Source organism: Pseudophryne corroboree, chromosome 1 (genome assembly GCF_028390025.1).
Source record: "Pseudophryne corroboree isolate aPseCor3 chromosome 1, aPseCor3.hap2, whole genome shotgun sequence".
In the NCBI taxonomy this organism is placed as follows: Eukaryota; Metazoa; Chordata; class Amphibia; order Anura; family Myobatrachidae; genus Pseudophryne; species Pseudophryne corroboree.
This window is the reverse complement of record NC_086444.1, coordinates 188,773,229-188,785,638: the sequence shown is the minus strand read 5'-3', so window position 1 is coordinate 188,785,638 and position 12,410 is coordinate 188,773,229. Positions and strand designations below refer to the sequence as shown.

General features: G+C 42.5%; 1 long non-coding RNA gene across 1 annotated transcript in view; it reads right to left on the bottom strand.

The window, feature by feature from the left end:
• Positions 1-4,008: 4,008 nt before the first annotated feature.
• The window catches only part of LOC135047236 (uncharacterized), a 32,496-nt gene continuing 24,094 nt past the window's right edge, over positions 4,009-12,410 (bottom strand). The window contains exons 3-4 of the long non-coding RNA XR_010239735.1: positions 7,716-7,814; positions 4,009-4,184 (exon numbers count right to left, since the gene is read on the bottom strand). This is a non-coding gene — a long non-coding RNA (uncharacterized LOC135047236). The remainder of the gene's footprint in view (positions 4,185-7,715; positions 7,815-12,410) is intronic.

The following is a 12,410-nucleotide window of genomic DNA, read 5'->3' as shown; positions in this document are numbered from 1 at the left end:
GTGTGGTGTAATGTGAATAAGGAGCAATTCAGTGTGGTGTGATGTAATGTGAATAAGGGGCTCTACTGTGAGGTGTAACATTTATAAGGTAAAGTGATACTACTGCGGGATGTAATATGAATTATGGACACTATCGCATGATCAAATGTGAATAAAGTTGCAGTACTGTGTGACGTAATTGGAATTGGGGTTACTGTTGTGTGGCCATGCCCCTTGCCAGCAAAAACACACCCCTTTTTGGGATGTGCGCCAAATGTGCGAACTGTTCCTATTTAAAATATAGGGGGTACAAACCCCAAAATAAGGACTGCTATGGATGAGGGGTGATGGTGCTGGGAAAGAGGTGCAAGGTCAGAGGCGGAACCAGAGGTGGTGCTAGGGGGCACCAGCCAAAATCTTGCCTAGGGCATCATATTGGTTAGGGCCGGCTCTGCCTGGACTTAAACCTTAGTGTTAGGAACCCACCAGATGAAGTCGCCTGGTTCGCAGAGTTTATTATAATTATTCTGATTAGCAGTGGTAGATAAAAGGTTTGGGGTGGGTCAATGCACTGTAATAGGATATAAGAGTGCCAGGGAAGATGATCTCAATGAGTTCTGTGCCACTCTCAATTGTAATAATGTTAAATTACAGTTCACCTTTACCACTAGTAAAGAAGAAGTAAACTTCCATGACTTACTCATTTATATCAAAGATGAAACCATCCACACGAAGACATACTACAAGCCGACAGACACACAGAATTATATTGTGACCAATAGCGAACACCATATTAACTGGCTCAAAGGCATACCTAAGTCAATTTATCAGAATAAGGAGAAACTGTAGCGAGGAGACAATCTGTGAGTCCCAAATACAACAGCTAAAGAAATAATTTTTGGAGAAAGGGTATGAGCCATCTGCCATAGACAAAGCCGCAGAACAAACTATGGCAATTGAGAGGTCATCCTTAATTGATGACAAACCCAGCATCCAAGCAACTACCACCAAGTACACCCAATGGGCCTTTTTAACAAGTTTTGACGCTGATCACAAGTACTTTGAACATGTTATCAGAAAACATTCCCACATTCTATGCGGAGATCCTGTCCTCAAAAACATCATTCTGACCAAATCCAGCTTCAGCTACCGAAGAGACCCTAATTTGAAAAATCACCTGGTTAGAAGTGCATTATCCACCAAACCTAGCAATCTGATTAGAACAGAGGGATTCCATCGATATGGTGCCTGTTTAGGATGCAGACAAGTAAAAATGGACAAATCAAAGTACACAGAAAAAAACTTAATTGGAATCAACATGAAAATACGTGACTTCATCACATGCAACACTACGAACGTCATATATCTCATTACATGCACCTGCGGGAAGTCCTATAGAACCTCAAGATCTCTGAAACCCACTTTGGGAACATCTATGCAAAATTCGTAAAGGGTTCACTACCCACCACCTATCAGCACACCTTAGGATAGAACACCAATGTTCTCCAAACTCAATTCAATATTTTGTGGGCCTCATCCACATCAAAGCCTCGTGGAGAGACATAAACTTAGAAACCAATATGGCCAAGGTAGAAATGAACCATAAGCAGGGTATTTTCCCGGGGATACTCTGCATCTTTACACCTGTGGCTACATCTACCTTAACCGGTAGGAATGTATCCCCTTTTTGGCTACTTAGCCTCATTCTTTTTTTATTGCATTCATATTTTATATTTAATATTTTATTAAATTTTTGCTATATTTCAATCACTACCAGTGTATTATCACATGTGTCTACTGCAATATTACACCAAGCTTGTTAAGAATTAGCGCCAAAGTCACATTCTGATTAGCAGTGCTTAGTATTATAGTGTTTATCTGCATTTTCTTTTCTTTTGTGTGGAACTACTGTACAAGTCTCAGCATAACAGCACCTCTTACTATGTTTGTTTGAAATTAGGGTGTGCAGTCCAAGGCCTCCCCCCTCCATCTTCCTTGGTTTCCTTCAATGAATTCAATATAACTGAGATATACGTCACGTCCATTTGAAGAAGCTCCAGTTCCGTCTGCAGCACTGTTTGACCCTTTTAAATATTGGTGCATATCTCTCACCTTTACCTCTTTTTTGGGAGGCATAGTGAAAAGATAGTCAGGAAATTCAGGCCAAGGACACAATCTATAAACGTGTCAACAGGCCGAGAACATCTAATCTGGTGACGCAGTGCGGGTAATTTTAAAAGTAAGTAGCATGTCTTGGTATATATAAAATACATTCACGTATTAGCCCTTCTTTAGAGTAAGGCAGTGGTTTCCAAACTTTTTTGAATCACGGCGCCCTAGAATATCAGAATTTTTTTCACGGCACCCCTAGGCCAAAAATTTCTTATTGAGAAATTTAGAAAGAAATCTTACATTAAGTAGATTGCGTTTATATGTCATCCTTAGGGTCAGTTGTGTGGTGAGGGACACAATTTGCTTCTGTTTGGCCACATATTTTATGACTGGCAGCCACCAGCACTGGTTTTGACCATGAATAATTTGAATTGGTCCTGGACCACCAACCCAGGGCACCCCTGCAAGTGTCCCGAGGCACCCCAGGGAGCCACGGCACACAGTTTGGGAACCTCTGGAGTAAGGGACAAATCCAGATAAAGAGCCTGATTCTGAGTTTGATGCAAGTGGTTTTGTGGACAGAACTCATGGATTTCAGCATGCTGCAAATGCAGCATAGAAAAAATAAGAGACTGCGCATAAAGTACCATCAATCAGACATTTCCCCGTGGATGGGGTTTACAAGTGCGAACAGTTGACCGGACCACTCTCTCTGTGAAATGGGTATTTCTGGTTGGTAACCATGTGGTGACCGTGTGGAAGCACGGAACTGATGGCACCACTATATCAGGTGGATCTTTTGCACCCAGCAGCCTGTAGTGGGTGCATGTCCAGATACTACTGATGACAGTTGCATGTCGTCTGCAGGTGGAAAATCAGTGGATAGGGTGGTATTTTTCATGCATGTGCACAGATATCCAGCATACACATGCGGATTCTTGCATTTGCGCAAGCTAGTAAGCAGGCTGTTATGGCTGTTCAGAAAAGTTGCAGATGCATAAAAAAGGTGCACTTTCCCCCTTGGCAAACTCACATTGCAATTCTGAGACTGTAGACAAATATACAGTACATGTTTGCTGTAACACACGCTGCATAGATGAAGCTGTCTGCAGCATGCTGCCTACATTATCAGGCAGTATTTCCTATGCATGCACCACTTGCCTTTAGCAAACGGTGACCAGTATGTTAATCATTTTTTCAAAGTCAGTTTTATCCTCCAGCTTTTGATTTACATTTTTAAATCAAAAATAACCAGCACAACACCTCTAGATGGCAGCATTCGCCAAGCTTGGAACTCCCAAGGATTACTTTATCTTCAAAAGAGTAATCATGTTTGTATTCATTGAAATTCTTTGGCTCCATAATAAGTAATCACTACTTTAGTATGATTTCATAAAGATTTACAATGCAGCTTTAGCAGAAATGTACACTGTTTGTAGGACAGACCAAGATAAGATGGGGATAGACAGATTTTGATGTATCCTAAAGGTATGGTCATATCAATCCCTGTCAACACACAATATTTTCTGTTTATTGTGTCTCACACAGATAACATGCCCTTGACAATTTAATATAAATTATTGATGTATAAAAGGCACTGAATTATGAGTTGTCGGAGTTCTGTAGCTTTTAGCAGATACAGTCAGAATTATATACTACAGAACACTTCCCGTTATGGCGATCTATTAATTCCTTAGATAGTAACTTATAAATTGTAATTAATGCATTTTAACAAACAGCATGGCAGCTGCAGATCACCATTATTAAATCAGAATTGAAACTGATACACTGTTTCTAATTCCAGAATACGACTCAAACTAGGAAACAAATTGCCGGTGATCCTGGAAGCTTCCATTATAGATTCTCTTGCCAAACTGGGAAACAGATGGTGAATATTTCAATAAAGAACAAGAAATGTGACATTAACTCGGCTTACACTTTTATTGTTCTGTATGGTACATATTTTCGAGACTGCAAACTTGCCTAACAAAATTATTTTCTATGAAATATTGTTAGCTTTCCAAGGCTGTGTAGTAAACATTCCATCTTTGTATTCCCCACTCCACAGTGCGCCGGGAGAAACCATAAAGGATCTGTAGTGAGATAATAAGAGACAGAAAATTACGTTTGGATTAAATCAAAAGTGCTTTACTGCAGCATTATAAGGGAAGCGTGCCATGCAATACAGATGGCAACAACAATCTAATCTTTATTCCATTAAAAGTATATTTAATTATTCTGGTATTTGCGTCAACTTTGAGAATTTACAGGAGTGACAAATTCTCTAGAGGGAAATCACTCAGTCTCCTCAATCAGACTAACCACTATGAAGTGTAACAGCTCATTACTTAGTGAATAGGTTCCAAAAAAAAAGAACTGCAAAAGCCATAGAAAGTGCTATCCTGTATAACAGGGTATTCAATGTAGTGCATGTTCTGCAGTGTTTTTGTTATATATCATTCACAATAGATATACATGAGTTTCAAAACCGTTCTGCAACATATTTCCCTTGTTCTGTGTTTAGGGCCTAATTCAGACCTGATCGCAGCAGCAAAATTGTAGATTTGGGTGGGTTATTTTGTTTCTGTGCAGGGTAAATAATGGCTGCTTTGTTTTTACACTGCAATTTAGATTTCAGTTTGAACACACCCCACCCAAATCTAACTCCATTTGCACATGTTGTATTTGCCCCACCTGCAGTGCACATGATTTTGCTCACTAGAAAACAATTTTGCTGCTGCGATCAGGTTTGAATTAGGCCTTTAGTTAGGACATTTTGCAGGTGTTTATGACCTTCCCAGTCTTAACCCAACCTACCTACAGGGGCTCAAGTAGATATATATGCATTTTGTGCCAAAGCGCAGGCATAGAATGCATCCACCAAGAAAAGGCACATTTTGTTCAGCTTGCAGAGCTGGATATACAACAAGATGTGCTCATCTCTGCAAGAGTAAATGTGTTCAGTTTACACCAGCAGATGTGACTTCAATGTGAGAAGTAGATGCTAAAGTTACAGAATCTAACTATGACATACCATAGTCTTGACGGTGTTACTAATAAATAATAAGGGCACATTAAAATGTAAAATGCAATTAAATATAGATGTAAATATAAAAGAAAAATACTAATTAAGTTCAAGTAAACACAAATATAATTTTTTTCCCCTTTTCTAAATGAAATGTTTTTTTGCTATAAACTGATTGGTAGGTGCAGTGTTAAGGCTTGCAGAAAGGCTTACCATACTATCCCTTTAATACGGTAAACTAATAAATTACACAGGTTCTGTGGCTGGCTGACTTTAAGCCTGCATTTCACCTGGTTTTTATCAGCCACAGAACCTGTGTAATCCATGAGCGCCCTGTTTTACAGGGATAGTACCGTAAGGAAGGCCTACTTGCTAACAGGTATCACATAGAGAGTTCATGAATCTTGGAATCTGCATCTGAGGGGTTTAAATAGGGTGTCTTGGATCCCTAGAGGTTGCTCAAGACAGCTGAGAAACAAGTAGTTTGTTATTAGATGATGTTGGCATCACCTGATGTAACTAACGGTATCCGGACTCCATGTCGACACCAAAAAGGTTGACACCAATTGGTCGACACACCTTAGGTCGACATGGAAAAAGGTCGATATAGGTTTTTCAAAAATTTTTCCCATTTTTTAAAACTTTTTCATACTTTACGATCCACGTGGACTACAATTGGGAAGCGCGAGGCACCTTGCCCGAAGCATGGAGAGCGAATGCGGTGCACTAATTGGGGTTCCCGTTCACTCTACCAAGAAAACGACACCAAAAAAACATAAAAAACTCATGTCCATGTCAACCTAAGGTGTCGACCAATTGGTGTCGACCTAAGGTGTGTCAACCTTTTTGGTGTCGACTTGCAGTCCCATACCCGTAACTAACATGGAGGCACCTATGTAATGCTTGGTCAGGGAAAAAGGCGGCAAACTAAAAGAAAATAACCAGATTCAGAAAATCTAGGTATACAGTATTGACCCCTGGTAGCAATCCAGAAGGTGAAGTGGCAGTGCCAGGGCATGTGAGAGTGTCCCAGAGCCCATTGTGTGACACCTTCAAACTGCTGTTTTAAGAAAAAGCTCAAACAAAACTGTACTACTAGGTGTCCCAATAGGCATATGAACTAAAATATATAGTAAAAGAGTATTTATTACATAAAAGGAATATTGCCTTACACACAGTACTCCCTCAAATTTGGTATGCAGTTTCAGTGGAGTACATTACTGCCCTGCTCCATGACTCTGTGGATAAATTTCATGGTATTTTGAGTCACCGATACCTCTACTTACACACACAAATCCCCAGTACCTTATTCTAGCTATTCTATTGATCCAAAGGGGCATCCACACTGAAGTAGGGTAAGTGTATTTAACAAGCAATGGTTGTTTAAAGTTGAATAACATCTTTACGTGCTACAACATATAGAACATAATAATGAAGCAGGTATTCCATAGGTGTATGGGTTTTCAAACCAAATGATTCCAACTATGAGTCGAGATCTCAGTGTTGTGTAATGCCGATGGCACTTTCATCACTGGAATTGCTGATCAGATAAACGTATATAATAAAATATTCCTCCTTAGGTGGAGGCAGGGAGTAAAGTCACTTACATCACATGAGAATTATCTACTGTGCGTAAAATATAGGACATGGCTTGATAACTAAAAGCACTTCTATTAGTGGGGATAGTATCCATATCCTGGCAGTCAGAATGCCGATAGCAGCATCCCAACAGGCAGAATCCTGACGGATCCCGGTGCGTATTTTACCCCTAATCCACTCCTACTACAGCCTAACTCTTACCAACCCCTCCTGCAGCATAACCTTAACTGTCCCTTCCGCAGCCTAACCCTAACCGCCCCCACACGCAACTTAACCCCAACCCTGCCCCCCACCTCCCCAGCAGCCTAACCCACCACCCCAGTGCCTAACCCTAACTCCAGTACTTAATGTCAGGATAACCTCTTCATTTTGCTACATAATGCTGTACAAATATTTTATTATTATTATTATTAATAATAATTATTTATTTATTCTGCACACTATTTGCTCAGATGCATTCAGCCCAGCACACACATTACTATACCTGTCATTAGGTGACAACGGCTCAAAATATAAAGCTTTAAAAACTCTATTAGAGGTGTGTCTGTATGGCTGCTAATGTGCAATGTAATGCAAGCAAGCATAATATATATTTTAAATAAATAATAACCCATTCTCCAAGTGCGCATTTAAAGAAGAGTTTTTATTATTTTAATTTAAAGAAAAATTTCCTCTCCGGGAAATGATACAGGGATAAACAGCCATTGTGACCTACAGGGTTGAGGGCATAACTCTTGTTTATACCAGAGAGAGAGAGAGAGAGAGAGAGAGAGAGAGAGAGAGAGAGAGAGAACAGTAACTCAGAAGTATTTATGTATCATGTATCAACATCACTGAAGTTAGAGGGGATCCTGTTAAAATGCTGCAATTGATATATATCCACCATTATGTGTTCCCCCTCATCGCTCCCTGGTACACATAACTCTCTCCGCCTGTATGATGCTATAGGAATAAGAATAGATTTTGATCCATAAACCATTAACAATAAAAATATATTTACTCTCTGCCAGGAAACAGGAATTCAATGACACACAGGAAATTCCTTCCCTATCCTATGATGTATGTCATCAAAATCAGCTGCATGCATGCCAAGCATGGCCTGTGACATGGAAGAAAAGAACTTGCTGCATTATATAGAAAATCAACAATAATCTACAATTTAAATCATATAATAATTGACAAACTTCAATGCATAGTAAATAGCAAGATTGATCTAAAAGATTTCTGTCAGGTTCATACTGTATAATTGATACTTATGCCTATCATAGAAACATAGAATTTGACGGCAGATAAGAACCACTTGGCCCATCTAGTCTGCCCCTTTTACTTTTTATCCTTTAGGTAATCTCAACCCTTTTTGAACCTTAATTCTTTGTAAGGATATTCATATGCCTAATCCAAGCATGTTTAAATTGCTCTACAGTCTTAGCCTCTACCACCTTTGATGGGAGGCTATTTCACTTATCCACTACCCTTTCTGTGACGTAATTTTTCCTTAAATTTCCCCTGAACCTGCCTCGCTCCAGTTTCAGTGTATGCCCTCGAGTTCTAATACTTCTCTTCCTTTGAAGAATGTTTCCCTCCTGAACTTTGTTAAAACCTTTGGTATATTTAAAAGTTTCTATCATGTCCCCCTTTCCCTTCTCTCCTCCAAACTATACATGTTAAGATCTTTTAGCCTTTCCGGGTAAGTTTTGTGATGTAGGCCATGCACTATTTTAGTTGCCCTTCTTTGTACACTCTCTAATGTATTTATATCCTTCTGGAGATATGGTCTCCAGAACTGGATACAGTATTCCAGATGAGGCCGCACCAATGACCTATACAGTGGCATTATTACTTCTCTTTTCCTGCTACTGATTCCTCTTCCTATGCAACCAAGCATCTGACTTGCCTTTCTCATTGCTTTGTTGCATTGCTTTCCTGCCTTTAAGGGGCCCTACTCATTTGACGATGCGCCGCCGAGGTGCCCGACGGCCGAAACGGCCGACGAGCGACCCGGCGGCGGGGGGGGCAGTGACGGGGGGAGTGAAGTTTCTTCACTCCCCCCGTCACGCGGCTGCATTGAAGTGCAGGCAAATATGGACGAGATCGTCCATATTGGCCTGCATGCACAGCCGACGGGAGACCAGCGATGAACGAGCGCGGGGCCGTGCATCGTTCATCGCTGGAGTCTCCACACTGAAAGATATGAACGAGTTCTCGTTCATTTATGAAAGAGATCGTTCATATCTTTCAGAAAATCGGCCAGTGTGTAGGGCCTATTTGTCACTTGAAATAGTGACTCCTAAATCCCTTTCCTCTATCCAGTGTTTGATCAGCATCCTGTAATGTAGTTATGTCAATGGTAGTATTCTTGAGTGTTAATTGTTAGGAATAATTATGTCCTGAAGTTTTGCTAAGGTGTTATTTATAATTTTATTATATATTGGGGGTAATTCCAAGTTGATCGCAGCAGGAATTTTGTTAGCAGTTGGGCAAAACCCTGTGCACTGCAGGTGTGGCAGATATAACATGTGCAGAGAGAGTTAGATTTGGGTGTGGTGTGTTCAATCTGCAATCTAATTTGCAGTGTAAAAATAAAGCATCCAGTATTTACCCTGCACAGAAACAAAATAACCCACCCAAATCTAAGGGTGTGTACACTAGAGATGAGCGCCGGAAATTTTTCGGGTTTTGTGTTTTGGTTTTGGGTTCGGTTCCGCGGCCGTGTTTTGGGTTCGACCGCGTTTTGGCAAAACCTCACCGAATTTTTTTTGTCGGATTCGGGTGTGTTTTGGATTCGGGTGTTTTTTTCAAAAAACCCTAAAAAACAGCTTAAATCATAGAATTTGGGGGTAATTTTGATCCCAAAGTATTATTAACCTCAAAAAACATAATTTACACTCATTTTCAGCCTATTCTGAACACATCACACCTCACAATATTATTTTTAGTCCTAAAATTTGCACCGAGGTCGCTGTGTGAGTAAGATAAGCGACCCTAGTGGCCGACACAAACACCGGGCCCATCTAGGAGTGGCACTGCAGTGTCACGCAGGATGTCCCTTCCAAAAAACCCTCCCCAAACAGCACATGACGCAAAGAAAAAAAGAGGCGCAATGAGGTAGCTGTGTGAGTAAGATTAGCGACCCTAGTGGCCGACACAAACACCGGGCCCATCTAGGAGTGGCACTGCAGTGTCACGCAGGATGTCCCTTCCAAAAAACCCTCCCCAAACAGCACATGACGCAAAGAAAAAAAGAGGCGCAATGAGGTAGCTGACTGTGTGAGAAAGATAAGCGACCCTAGTGGCCGACACAAACACCGGGCCCATCTAGGAGTGGCACTGCAGTGTCACGCAGGATGTCCCTTCCAAAAAACCCTCCCCAAACAGCACATGACGCAAAGAAAAAAAGAGGCGCAATGAGGTAGCTGACTGTGTGAGAAAGATAAGCGACCCTAGTGGCCGACACAAACACCGGGCCCATCTAGGAGTGGCACTGCAGTGTCACGCAGGATGTCCCTTCCAAAAAACCCTCCCCAAACAGCACATGACGCAAAGAAAAAAAGAGGCGCAATGAGGTAGCTGACTGTGTGAGAAAGATAAGCGACCCTAGTGGCCGACACAAACACCGGGCCCATCTAGGAGTGGCACTGCAGTGTCACGCAGGATGTCCCTTCCAAAAAACCCTCCCCAAACAGCACATGACGCAAAGAAAAAAAGAGGCGCAATGAGGTAGCTGTGTGAGAAAGATAAGCGACCCTAGTGGCCGACACAAACACCGGGCCCATCTAGGAGTGGCACTGCAGTGTCACGCAGGATGTCCCTTCCAAAAAAACCCTCCCCAAACAGCACATGACGCAAAGAAAAAAAGAGGCGCAATGAGGTAGCTGTGTGAGTAAGATTAGCGACCCTAGTGGCCGACACAAACACCGGGCCCATCTAGGAGTGGCACTGCAGTGTCACGCAGGATGGCCCTTCCAAAAAACCCTCCCCAAACAGCACATGACGCAAAGAAAAAAAGAGGCGCAATGAGGTAGCTGACTGTGTGAGTAAGATTAGCGACCCTAGTGGCCGACACAAACACCGGGCACATCTAGGAGTGGCACTGCAGTGTCACGCAGGATGTCCCTTCCAAAAAACCCTCCCCAAACAGCACATGACGCAAAGAAAAAAAGAGGCGCAATGAGGTAGCTGTGTGAGTAAGATTAGCGACCCTAGTGGCCGACACAAACACCGGGCCCATCTAGGAGTGGCACTGCAGTGTCACGCAGGATGTCCCTTCCAAAAAACCCTCCCCAATCAGCACATGATGCAAAGAAAAAGAAAAGAAAAAAGAGGTGCAAGATGGAATTATCCTTGGGCCCTCCCACCCACCCTTATGTTGTATAAACAAAACAGGACATGCACACTTTAACCAACCCATCATTTCAGTGACAGGGTCTGCCACACGACTGTGACTGATATGACGGGTTGGTTTGGACCCCCCCCAAAAAAGAAGCAATTAATCTCTCCTTGCACAAACTGGCTCTACAGAGGCAAGATGTCCACCTCATCTTCACCCTCCGATATATCACCGTGTACATCCCCCTCCTCACAGATTATCAATTCGTCCCCACTGGAATCCACCATCTCAGCTCCCTGTGTACTTTGTGGAGGCAATTGCTGCTGGTCAATGTCTCCGCGGAGGAATTGATTATAATTCATTTTAATGAACATCATCTTCTCCACATTTTCTGGATGTAACCTCGTACGCCGATTGCTGACAAGGTGAGCGGCGGCACTAAACACTCTTTCGGAGTACACACTTGTGGGAGGGCAACTTAGGTAGAATAAAGCCAGTTTGTGCAAGGGCCTCCAAATTGCCTCTTTTTCCTGCCAGTATAAGTACGGACTGTGTGACGTGCCTACTTGGATGCGGTCACTCATATAATCCTCCACCATTCTATCAATGTTGAGAGAATCATATGCAGTGACAGTAGACGACATGTCCGTAATCGTTGTCAGGTCCTTCAGTCCGGACCAGATGTCAGCATCAGCAGTCGCTCCAGACTGCCCTGCATCACCGCCAGCGGGTGGGCTCGGAATTCTGAGCCTTTTCCTCGCACCCCCAGTTGCGGGAGAATGTGAAGGAGGAGATGTTGACAGGTCGCGTTCCGCTTGACTTGACAATTTTGTCACCAGCAGGTCTTTCAACCCCAGCAGACCTGTGTCTGCCGGAAAGAGAGATCCAAGGTAGGCTTTAAATCTAGGATCGAGCACGGTGGCCAAAATGTAGTGCTCTGATTTCAACAGATTGACCACCCGTGAATCCTTGTTAAGCGAATTAAGGGCTGCATCCACAAGTCCCACATGCCTAGCGGAATCGCTCCGTGTTAGCTCCTTCTTCAATGCCTCCAGCTTCTTCTGCAAAAGCCTGATGAGGGGAATGACCTGACTCAGGCTGGCAGTGTCTGAACTGACTTCACGTGTGGCAAGTTCAAAGGGCATCAGAACCTTGCACAACGTTGAAATCATTCTCCACTGCACTTGAGACAGGTGCATTCCATCTCCTATATCGTGCTCAATTGTATAGGCTTGAATGGCCTTTTGCTGCTCCTCCAACCTCTGAAGCATATAGAGGGTTGAATTCCACCTCGTTACCACTTCTTGCTTCAGATGATGGCAGGGCAGGTTCAGTAGTTTTTGGTGGTGCTCCAGTCTTCTGTACGTG